The sequence below is a fragment of the Aegilops tauschii genome, chromosome 5, assembly GCF_002575655.3.
Source record: "Aegilops tauschii subsp. strangulata cultivar AL8/78 chromosome 5, Aet v6.0, whole genome shotgun sequence".
Taxonomy (NCBI): Eukaryota; Viridiplantae; Streptophyta; class Magnoliopsida; order Poales; family Poaceae; genus Aegilops; species Aegilops tauschii.
In genome coordinates, this window is record NC_053039.3 from 577,984,246 (window position 1) to 577,996,693 (window position 12,448).

Here is a 12,448-nt window from a genome sequence, read left to right on the forward strand (position 1 = left end):
TGTGCAAGAAAGTAGAGAGGGCTACGGCAAAAACTGGATGCACTTTGTGTATAAAACGGATAATCTCTTTCGAAGTAGATAAGTGACCAAATTAATAGAAGTTCATCATCACATTCAAACCAAAGTACATACATAGTTCTCATTGAACAACATATAGCTCTCCAGAGCATCTAATTAAACCATACATTGAAATTATGTAAAACATTTCAATGCAACAACATATGCGATCATAATCGCAACCAAGGTAACAATTGATCCAACTGCATAATGATACCAAGCCTCGGTATGAATGGCATATTTTCTAATATTTCTAATCTTTAATCGCATTGCATCCATCTTGATCTTGTGATCATCGACGACATCCGCAACATGCAACTCCAATATCATCTTCTCCTCCTCAAATTTTTTTATTTTTTCCTTCAAGTAATTGTTTTCTTCTTCAACTAAATTTAACCTCTCGACAATAGGGTCGGTTGGAATTTCCGGTTCAACCAATTCCTAGATAAATAAAATATATGTCACGTTGGTCGGCATAATTGTCATAAACAATAAATGAACCAAATAGTTATAAAAAGATAATATATACCACATCCGAATCATAGACAGGACGAGGGTCGACGGGGGCGCATACCAAAACCATCGCACTATATAATAACAAGGAATAATAAAAGTAAGAAAATTAGACAAGTATCCATCTGAAGTAAGAGCTTTTTTCTTTCAGAAAGAAGATAAGAACAAGAGGCTCACCATGGTGGTGCCGGCGACGAGATCTGCGCGGGCGATCGACGGCGGTGAAGACGGGGACGGGACGTGACGGACCGCTAAACCTAGACAAATCTCAGGGAAAATGGAGCTCAGAGGTCGAGTTTCGAGAGGAGAAAGATTAACTAGTGTGGCTCAGACATTTCATCGAACACCTCATGTGTATAGGAGGTGAGCTAGAGCACCCAAATGCCCTCCCCTTGCCGGCCAGAAAAAACAGAGCACTGTGGAGTGCTCTGCCGCGGCGATGGGTATATATAGGCAACTCATTTGTACCGGTTCGTGGCTGGAACTGGGACCAATGGTTGTGGGCCAGGAGCGAGGCACATTGGTCCCAGTTCGTGCCTAGAACCGATACAGATGGGTCCCCACGAACCGGGACCAATGCCCACGAGGCCCCGGCCGGCACCTGGGCTAACGAACCGGCACGAATGCCCCCATGGGTCCCGGTTCGTGACTGAACCGGGACTAATGGGCTTGCCCTGCCGAACCAAAGCTCTGTTTTCTACTAGTGATAGAATGATTTATAAAGATTCGTATAGGAATACAAAATGGATTCGAATTTAGTTGCCAGGGTAAACGTGGATGCTTATTGTCCCAAAATTCGAAAGAAGCGGCAAAATGTCCACTCCCATGTCGGCTGCCCGAAGCCAAGTGTTTGGGAGATGGAAATTACTGTCTACCCATTACACGGACAATCCATCGGCCCGATTTCCACTGCTCTAAATAGGGGTAGGATAGTAACTTCAATTAGACGTGACACGACCGCTTCTGAGCCCATTCCGACACGATGGGCGCCAAACATGCGCGGCAAAACAAATTTGATTCAAGCTCGTCCGAAAGACATCTGTTTCTCCCTCCATTTCCCCATTCATACACGGTGGGCGGCAAAACAAACGCGACTCGGCCGAAATCAATGTAGGCAAATATTTTCAATAGGGGCAGGTTTGTAACTTCACACAGACGTGACACAACCGCCCTACCTGTCAGCGCCGTTCATACACTGTGGGCGCCAACCATGGGCGCCAACCACCCTCTCCTCCCCGAAATCGCTCTGGGCAAATATTGGCGAGATGCGAGATTACCTCGTATCCCCAACCGACTAGACGTCCAAATTTTAAACCGGGGCTAAGTTCGTAACTTTCCCATATTTCAGACAGGCGCGTCCAAAAGACATGGTTCCCCGTACCTCTCCCTCCATTTTCCCATTCATACACCGTCCGCGCTAGAACACCATCCCCACACCAGCCTCCGTCCGCCACCCCATCCATCGCCGCCGTCCTCCAGCACATCCATCGCCGCCGTCCTCCACCACATCCATCGCCACCGTCCTCCACCATGCCGGAGAGCCTACCAAGACCGCGTCGTCCACTACTAGAGATGGACGTTTCTCATCCACGGCGATGGACCAAGAACCTTGCATCACGTCCTCTCGCTTCATCGGCGCCATCGCCCTCTTTGCCGGGGCCTCTCACACGACCTTCTCTTCCACCTCAACGGGACTTATCCCCTGATGCACCCGTCTACCGTCGCAGATCTTCTTCAACGCCACCGATAGCCATCGCACCCCCGATGCCTACATGGCGCCGCAAGAGAGGTGGTACTTCATATCTCCTCAACTTTTTGATCTCAACCTGAAAATAGATCTTAACTTGGTTACTCTACTTTCTTTTCAGCTCATAGAAATTAGTTCTTAGTTCGAAGCAAACAATGGCTGCTAAATATCATTTCTCCGGTTCCCCCCTTTTATGATCACTATACGATCAGAATACGTGCTTCGTGTCATAATAGCACTGCTCGACCCATGAAGCTAAACAAGATTAGTTGTTCAAATATGAATCTGATATTATTAAAACAGATTCGTTTAATTGGTCAGGTAAATGTTCCTAAATTCGTTTTGAAAATGCATGTTCGCCGCTCGGGTGTGTATCTCTACAGGGTGCCCACGGTGGTCCGGCCCACCCTGGGATTTTGGGTCGTCCCAGGCCTCGATTCCCCTCTGTTCTGTTGCGCGCTTCCGATCTCTACTCGCCCCCACCCGCCTTCCTCGCTGACGACTTGCCGTCCCCGGACGGCATGACTCTAGGAGGAGAAGCCAGACTAACAGGAGGTCAGGAGCCACTCGCCCAACAGCGTCACCGCTGCCCGGGCGCGCCGCCGTGCCTACCTTCCTGGTCCGTTCAGGGCTCAGGCATGCAGCACCCACTAAGCCAACCCGATTTATCCTGAGATAAGTCCTCAACACTCAGCAGCCACTCCTCATCACCCATTTTCTAATTGATTCATTACTCATTGGCAGTACTGTCATTAGGGTTTGTTGTGTGGTCAGTGCTACCTACACTTAATGGTTCAGATGTATTTCGGTAATCTTTAGTACCTGTAAAGTTCACAGGGTTTTCAAAATTCCGGCCCTAGGAACAGACACTAGTCATTTTGGATTGTTGGTCGTAGTGACATTGACCCAGATTACTACTGCAAGCCAGGTTTGTTGACAATTTTACTTGTCTTTCTTACTCATTCAATATAAAATGCAATTATTCACGTCGATTAGTTGCAAACAATAAGTGCTAGACAAACTTCTTGATTCAGATTTTGGACGGTCTCTTACTGCAGTTACAATTCTGCATACTTGTCCTAGTAAGCTCACAAGTAAATGATTTATTCACTACATCTATGCTTGCCTTGTCATATTTGTTGTCAATATTCTTTTAGGGTGGACCACCCTGTTTCTAAATACTGCAACCGTAGACATGAGTGAATAGTATTTCTCTATGTGGTCTCTTCCATCATGTCTGGGCAATGAACACTGCATTGTATAGAAAGAAACTGTCATTTCCAGTTTTTACATAGGCTTCGATCTTTTACATGGAATACATTCTGCCTACTTTCTTTGTGTCGCACTACCAACACTCCACCCTTGCAGCTAAACATTATGCCACTCATAATTCCTTAGTTTATTTGTTCAAGTACGAATTTCATAGGATTCTAATGTTCCTACTTTAGTTTTGAAATGTGTGTCTGCCTGTTATAGAGACATAGGGGGTTTGTATTTCTGTGTGTGGTCTGGTCAGCACGGTTGGGGGTGAACATTGCATATGCAGGGGTTTATAGGGAGACACTCTTCGAGTTGAATCCGCAATGCATTCCATAGATAATCTGACTACTTTTTATGTTTCCGTGAATCTCAGATTCTGAACAGCATCATGATGATTATGAGCTTGCACGCATGAAAAGAATAAAGAAGAACAATGCCATGGCTGTCAAACTTGGCATTAAGGGAATGAAATCAAGTCTGGATACAATGCAATGCAAACGCTCTCCACCTACAGATTCATGCTCAGAATATGATCCTAACAGTGATTCTGAGCTAGAGGGAGACCTAAGTCAATGTAGCTCCCTTGTGGAGGAGTCAGAGGAAGATGCCCTATCTTATTCACCCATCAAGGTGCTTGCTCTAACTTTCCAAGGTTATATTTGTCGCACATATCTTGCAACTGATGCTTTGCATTGCTTCTACTTTGTTGAACTGCCATTAGCTTAGTTTACACATCGTGTATGTGAATACGCCCTGCCTATCCATTTTCAGTACATATTCCATCTGTCATCATACCATATTTATCCAATCAAATGTTGTTCTTGTGTATCAGACGTTCAAAAGGAAGAGGGCGATTGCTGATCATGGAGGAGCACAAGAAAAGTATTTGGAAATGGTAGTGGCAACTGATAAATCAAATAGCCCATTAGGTGTAGTTGCAATATCACCTAACCCACAAAACACCCCAACTCTAGGAGACTCTAGCCCTACTTCAGTGGTCATTTTTGATGCCCCAACTCAGCAGACCCCAACTGCAGCAAACATTATGATTATGGCAGTTGACATAGCACCAGCTCTACGACGCAAAACCCCCATTCCAGCAAAGAGTACACCAAATCCAGTTGCCAAATTCCTTTTCGAACCAGAGAGAGCCCCAATTGCAGCAAATAGGACCCCTGTTCCATTTCTTCCCAGTTTAGAAGACAAAGCTTATATTGTTGTTAGGAACTTTGTGCGCATCTTTCCTTCATGGAAAGATTATACCGCAGACACAGAACAATTTCCAGTCTTCCTCCGCAACTTACGCGTAAGTAATGTACTAATGTTATTCATGGTCATTACTGCATATGTTTCTGCTGACAGAAGACACAAGATTTCATTCATTTAAATAGGCGAGGACCAAACTGGATTGTGAAGACGAGCAAAGGTTGGTTGTGCTTTTCAAGCACTAATTGATGAAGTATCGTTCCTACCAGAGGCAAGCGCACTTCGATGGCAAGCCTCTAAACGAAATTTCTGTAAAGTCTCCGGTGCTACATTTATCCGACGGTGACTGGAATAATCTTGTTACACATTGGTCTCGGCTGCAGCGTAAGGTACTATCTATGATAACACGTCACAATTTGAACTACATTTCTGCATCTGCCTTAATGTCTCACTTGTACGAAAACTTTTAGTAGAAGAACATTCATTCTCAAGGGACCACAGGATCTCGCAACTATGCAGCACACTGCATTGCTCTTGTGAGTACCTCTTGCCTTGTATGACCATACTTACTTTCATAGCTGTTTGATTATGTAGCATCACTGCACATGTTAGCCTCGTTATCGTCCATTTGGTGGACATTATGAGATCCGTAAGGACTCTTACATAAATTTAGAATCAACCCAATGCTTTTGAAGAGGTTTAGCTCTGCAGTCCTCTTGTAAGGACTGAACGTCATCTATCACTGTACTTACATTAACAGCTACTCCCTCCGTCCCATAATATAAGAACGTTTTGTACAGTACACCAGTGTTCAAAACACTCTTGTATTATGGGAAGAGGGATTGGATCATTGTGTAGCATTCTGCATCTTATCTCCCTCGCCCACTATTTACAAAAAAAGATCAGATCTATATTTAATCTTACCAAAAAGTAGAATACACAGACAATACCAGTGCAGAAGTGTAGCTCATTGCTCTTGTCAGCACATTTTGTCCTGTAATGCTTGTACTTCCATGGATTGGTAGTTGATTATGTAGCATCAATCTGCATCTTATCTTCATTATCCTCAATCCCTTCCAGTATTATCATATCTATAATTACTCTCTACAAAATGTAGAGTACATGCAATGCTTATGAAGAAGATTATGTGCTGAAATTCTTGAGTTATCCTTCCCTTGACATGGAGAAGGGCACTATAAAGCCGGTGTTAGCTGTTAATGTAAGTCAGTCCTTCTAAAGCCTTTATCCTCAACTGCTGTTTAATTTGCTCATACTCCCTATCGTTTACTGCTGTTTAGTTTGCTGTTTCTACCAAAATGCATGTTCGCAAGAATCGTAAGTTCTAAGTTTTAATTGTAAAACCAAATTCCTTATTCATACCATGCTCATTACTCAATACTCCCTATATGTATGCTTGTTTTTGTGGATCTATAATCCAGTGTGTGGTGAAACAGCCCACGTTTGCACCTTGTCATCTCCTGTTTTATCTTACTGATGTGGCTGATGATATGAACAACATGCCATGCACATTAACCAAAATAGATACAATGATTTTCTTTGCCCTTCATCTATGCTTGTTATGTTGACATTGTAGTCCAGTAGTGTGGCGAAGTTCCCCACATTATGAACAATGTCAAATTATGCTATTGATATTTTGAACTTACTCTTTATTTTCTAATTGAAATTGGATGGAATTGACAGCACAGTTATCATCTTTGTTTATACACATGCAAAACCTGTCGTCTCTCTTCTTTGTTTCAGGGTGACATGACTGATGGCATGCACAAGTCTGCTGAAGGCTATGAGACAAACCCAACATATATTGCAGCAAAGAAGGCAAAACATCTTGAAGGTAGCGAGACAACCCCAAAGTCTTGTCTTGATGCAGTGTTCAAGTTACTTGAGACTAGCAGTCAGACAAGCTCACAGAATTTGTTGTCTGAATCAGTTCGACTTCTTCAGTCCCAAGTTCTAGCAGAAAGGCATTCTGCAACTCAACTTCGACTTGAAGTCCTATCTCTAAGAAAGATTGAGGAGAACACCAATGAGAACCTCATCGCTAAATAGCTACACCTGGAAGCTATAACCGACATGCTAGGCCGGTCTCACAGCCTTGCTCAGTAGCTTACGCAGCAGTTCCCGCACAAGGCTAACCTTTCTTGAACTGTCTTGGAGGTGATCTCGGTTCAGTATTATTTTGTTACGTTGCAATGGTGCCCAGTTTTTGTAATCTGCTTCTTCGTTGCGCGTTATGATCACTGGTGGCGAACTTCGACGCCCAGTGGATGTAATATACCATAAATCCTTTACTATATAGTGTAGGTTTATTCTTAGTTACTATGTCATAATTTCTTTATTGTATAGAGTAGGTTTGTTCTTAATTCCTACTAGTTACTGCCATCATTCGCTATCTGAAAAAAAATCAGATGTAGTCGACCGGGCCGAAACATTCGCCTCTAACGGGCCTGGTGTTTAGCGGGCCACAATTGGGCCGGCCTGCATCTTTCTTGGGCCCGAATCATTGGGGCCTTCACACTTTGTGCGAGGCCCACAACTTATACCAGCCTATATTTTAGTTGGGCCTTTTGTGGACCCAGCGCTTAGTTTGGCCCAGGTAGCGTTGGGCCATTAACAGGCTGAATATTGTACTGGCCTGTTACGGCCCAGATGAAACCATGCTCCTTTAGTAGGCCGAAATGCATATTGTGCCTCAATTTTCACTAGTCGTCGACGGGCCTTTAGCAGGCTGAAATGTAGACCGGGCCTTTTTGGGCCCAGTTATATCACGGGCAGTTACTAGGCCGAAACATATCTTGGGCCTTAGTTGGCCCACTTATATCATGGGCCTTTAAGAGCCGAAAGCTTAGTACAGACATCAACGGGCCGAATTATGCGACAGGCCTTTAACATGCCCAAAGTCACGTTGGGCTTAACTGTTGCCACCTTTATCACGGGCCGTTAGTGGGCCCGATGTCCCGTCGGACCATATATGGCCCATGGGCAGCACGGGCCATTCCCAGGCCGAAAGTCACACCGGGCTGAAATGTGTCTACATCTGGCCTCTAACAGGCCGAAAGTCATTGGGCTGTAATTGGGCCCAAATATTCGGCGAACAATTAACGGGCGAGATCTGGCTTCGGGCCATAAATGGGCCCAAATAATCGGCGAACAATTAATGGGCCAGATCTGGCTTCGGGCTGTAAATGGGCCTTTATTAAGCAGGCCGTTATTGGGCTAGCCCACTAGTACCTGAGTAAGTACTACAGGCCTTTGACTGGGCCGGCCTTTTTAACCTATATGAGCCTCTGTTGGGCCGTGCCACGTGTCAACGTATCATAGGCGCTTTGGGTCCAATGAGTGGATGACATCTGTCCCAACGGTGAGCCGACACGTGTTTCCTCCAGCCAATGATGATTTTACACGTGGAAAATCCCCATTGGTCGGAGCTGTTAACGGGTTATCGGATCCAAAACCGGATCCGATAGCTTAACGGCGTTCCGTTACGGTGGATGCCACGTGTCAGTCACCCTTGACGAAAGCACTTATGTGACGCGCGATTTATCATCATGGAAGTGGACAATACCGTGATGATAATTTTGGTAATGTCATGGAACACTTCTACGACAGCACAGGTATGACTATCTTGATTTTGTCATAAATTTGTCATGGATGTACATGCATGACAGAAAACATGACCTACTGTGACAAACATGTATCATCACGGAAGTGAATTTTTTTTGTAGTGAAGGAGAGGAGAGAGCGCGAGAGAGAGTGAGTGATGAGTCGAGGAAATGGACGGATGGGTGGGGATAAGGGCAGATTAGTAGTAGTGCTGGGCAGTAGAAAACTGCTACTGCTATATGTTTAGCAGTAGCGAGGGTTTTCGGCACACGCTACTGCTGCGGGTATCCCTGGTGGGTGAGGTGGGTATAACTTAGCAGTAGCAATGGGTGGAAGGACCCCGCTACTGCTAAAGACTTACCTGCAGCGCTGGGTTACGTCCAACGCTAAGTAGCGGTGTCCTATAACCCCACACTATTGTTAAGGTTTTACCTATAAGGTACTTTCTAGTAGTGTTTGGGCCTAAGGGAAGGCATTGGGGAGTAATAAGTAGATGATGGGTTGCGAGAGTGGTAGAAGCTTAAACCCTAGTTTATGCGTTATTTTGTAAGGGCTGATTTGGATCCTAATGTTTCATGCTATGGTTAGATTTATTTTAATTCTTCATTCGTAGTTGCGGATGCTTGTGAGAGGGGGTAATCATAACAGGGTTGCTTGTTCAAGTATGAACTGAACCCTAGGACAGGTCCACCCACATATCAAATTATCAAAGTAGCGTACACGAATCAACTAAACATGATGAACGTGACTAGACGAGAATTCCCACGTGTCCTTCAGAATGTTTCTTAATATAAGAGAGATTTCCGGCTTGTCCTTCGCTATAAAAAGGATTGGGCCACCTTGCTGCACCTTTGCTACTATTGCTAATTGTTACTTGTTTCGAATCACCTTGCTACAAAACTATATATTAACGCTACTTTCAGTACTTGCAGAGAATACCTTTCTTAAAACCACTTGTCATTTCCTTCTGCTCCTCATTGGGTTCGACACTCTTGCCTATCGAAAGGACTACAATTGATCCCCTCTACTTATGGGTCATCAAGACTCTTTTCTAGCGCTCTTACCAGGGAGTGAAGCGCCTTTGGTAAGGAAACATTTTTATTACGTGATGAAATTTACAGTTACTTGTCACTACGGAAAATAATCCTGTGAGGGGCTTGTTCGGGGTATCTTCACCTCGACCTAAGTGGTAAGAACCAGACTTCAACCTACTAAAGCTATTGACAATATTTATTATGAAATTCCTTTGGGTATTATGGAAGAACTGCTTGCTAATCCCTAGCTTGGATATGGAACAATACATCCTGACATGTAAGGATACCAGTAACTAGTTTGTGTCACCTTGTAGAGGGGGTGCAACGAAGCAAAGATTCAGGATTTCCAATTACAAGATGTTAGGAAGGAGCCTTGCAAGAGAAGGAGGAGCAACGCTGAGCCTGTACAATCAGTTATGGTAAGTCCCTATATTACAATTACCAGGACATCCTATTTGTCTGACAATATGCTTGCGTAGGGTTCTTCACCTGTAACCCAGTCATTGGGCCATTGATTAATACTCCCTCCGCTCACTACTATAAGATGTTCTAACTTTTTTCTAAATCAGATGTATGTAAACAAATTTTAATGTGTCTGTTCACTCATTTCAGTACAGATGTAGTCTATATTTAAATATCTAAATATCTTATACTAGTGAATAGTGAAAAACTACTTCCTGCTATGGTAGACTATCGATGTCATAAATGTCATAACCAAACACATGTTCACATTATTAGCCTACCTATCATTACTAGGATCTTGATTACATACTAGTCGAGATACTTCATAGGGGGCAAACAATGTTACATTACTTGTTCCACTATATAGATGATACACCAGTTGATTAAAATGTAGATAGGCCAAGGATGTTATTGGGGCGTGCACGTATGCATGCTGCCAACTCAACAGTTCAATTGCTTGTTTGTTTCACGCATAGTTAAATTGCTCTTTTCAATTGCTTTATTTGTCCTCAGTCAATGAGATGCCCAAACAATGATGCCTGATATAGGATACTTGTATAACTATTAGTTGACATAATTAAATGCCTTCCATTTCATTACTCTCGCAAAGTGTACCTAAAGCTTTGAAGTCTATTAACGAACTATTACTGCATGAGGCTCACAATCTAGTTTATACGAGGCTAATGATTGCATTGTTTTGCTTGATGTAGTAGGTTTGTATGAATCCCTCTGTAGTTCATTATGCTCCCTAAGACTCTTTTGGAACATGCATTGGTGCAGCGACCTGCTATGCAAACGGTTTTTAACCCCTTTCCACCATGGCTTCTGGAACCATTGCCAAGTGAGTGTGGGCGATAGGGGGGTCCTTCCCATACGACCCAAAAAGCATCGGGGATAGGCCCTCCTGGCACACAGGCTGGGGCAAAATGAGCTCGTGTGCCATCTGGCGAGACATCGAAACCAAATCGTTTCTGTTCATATGTGCATTCCACACAGTGAATCCCAGAAAACATTTCCATTCGTATGTATATCACACATAGTTTTTTGTGTGGAAATGTTTGTGCAAGTTGGCCTAACGCAAACAGTTCCTTGCCGGAAGCTGTGTGTGATTGTTAGTTGATCGAACACGCCTACTTACTAGAAACCGTGTGGGTTGTTTGAGTTCATCGCCCACGGTATTGTCTGAGTAACCGTCTGCAATAGAAAACCCCAATAAGCGGGGTAATTAGCCTATTATTGATAATCCAAGTAGTAATCAAATTGATATTTCTTATAAAACACACCAGATGTTTCATATCCATATAACAACAACCAGGATTTCATAATCGAATTACATCAGATAGCTTCAGCACTCAGTTATGCCATTACACAACAACACCAAGTTTCACATGCAACACCTTTGGAAAGTAGCATCATACACGGTAAATAGACAAATGAATCTCATCTGGGAAACTGCAGAAGCGGATGGCTAATATTGAGCCTTCAGTGATGTTGACTGTCGTTGCAACTTTAGGCCAGTGGCTATGGATAATTGCCCGCCCAACCTTCGTCCTCTTCAGGAAGACTTCAATATTGTATCGTGGGCGTTGAATGAATACATTCCTCGCCTCTTGATCATGCAGGTGGTTTGAGAGATAATCATCGGTGAACTGCTTTGAAAAGTACAGAAAACAAAGATATGCATAAATCACTGTTATAAATTTTGTAATGGCGCAAGGGGTAAAAACAAGGTAAAAGAGTTAGTACCATCCTATAGTTGACTAATGTCTTCTTCATTTTGCAAACAAAGATCTTGTTGTTATTCGTCGCAAGTTTCTTCATCCTAACAATCTTCCTGAGTTTCTTGACTTGACTGATATTCATGGACATCTCATTCCCCCATATGCAAAATGGGTCGAACAGTGGGTCTAAGCCTCTGACAGCTGGACCTACATGTGCAAGTCAAAATTGTAAGAAACCTAAATATTAGAATGATTCCTGCAACTGCACAATAATGTGCTATAGCGAAAGGACCATGCATGAGCAAACCTCGATGGTCAACTGCAGTGTCTACCATTGTTTCCCTGCAACACACATAAGGAAGATCTTGATCAGGTAAACTGAGAGATGCCATACTATCAGTAGAATATGTATTGAGTACAGCCAAATTCGATTTATTTCTAACATGCATAACAATACAAAATTGTACCCATAGCAAATGAAAATCAAATTGTAGAATTGAACTAAACAGTTAAATGGACAGCAAACTAAACGAACCAAAACAGTTAACTGAGCACGACATTGCAGAATAGAAACATGTACTAGAAGATAAGACAGTTAACAAAACAAAGAATGCTTGAGAACAGTACTATGAAATGTAGCAATTGTTGGACCAAACTGTTAACTAAACATTACATTTCAGAGCACCAAACTGTTAACAGAACATTACATTTCAGAGGACCAAACTGTTAACTAAACATCAAATTGCATATTAACATTAGAGAGGACAAATCACTAGAAGGCACTAGCGGTGGCCTCGAGAAAACAACACGAACTGTATTTTAAAGTA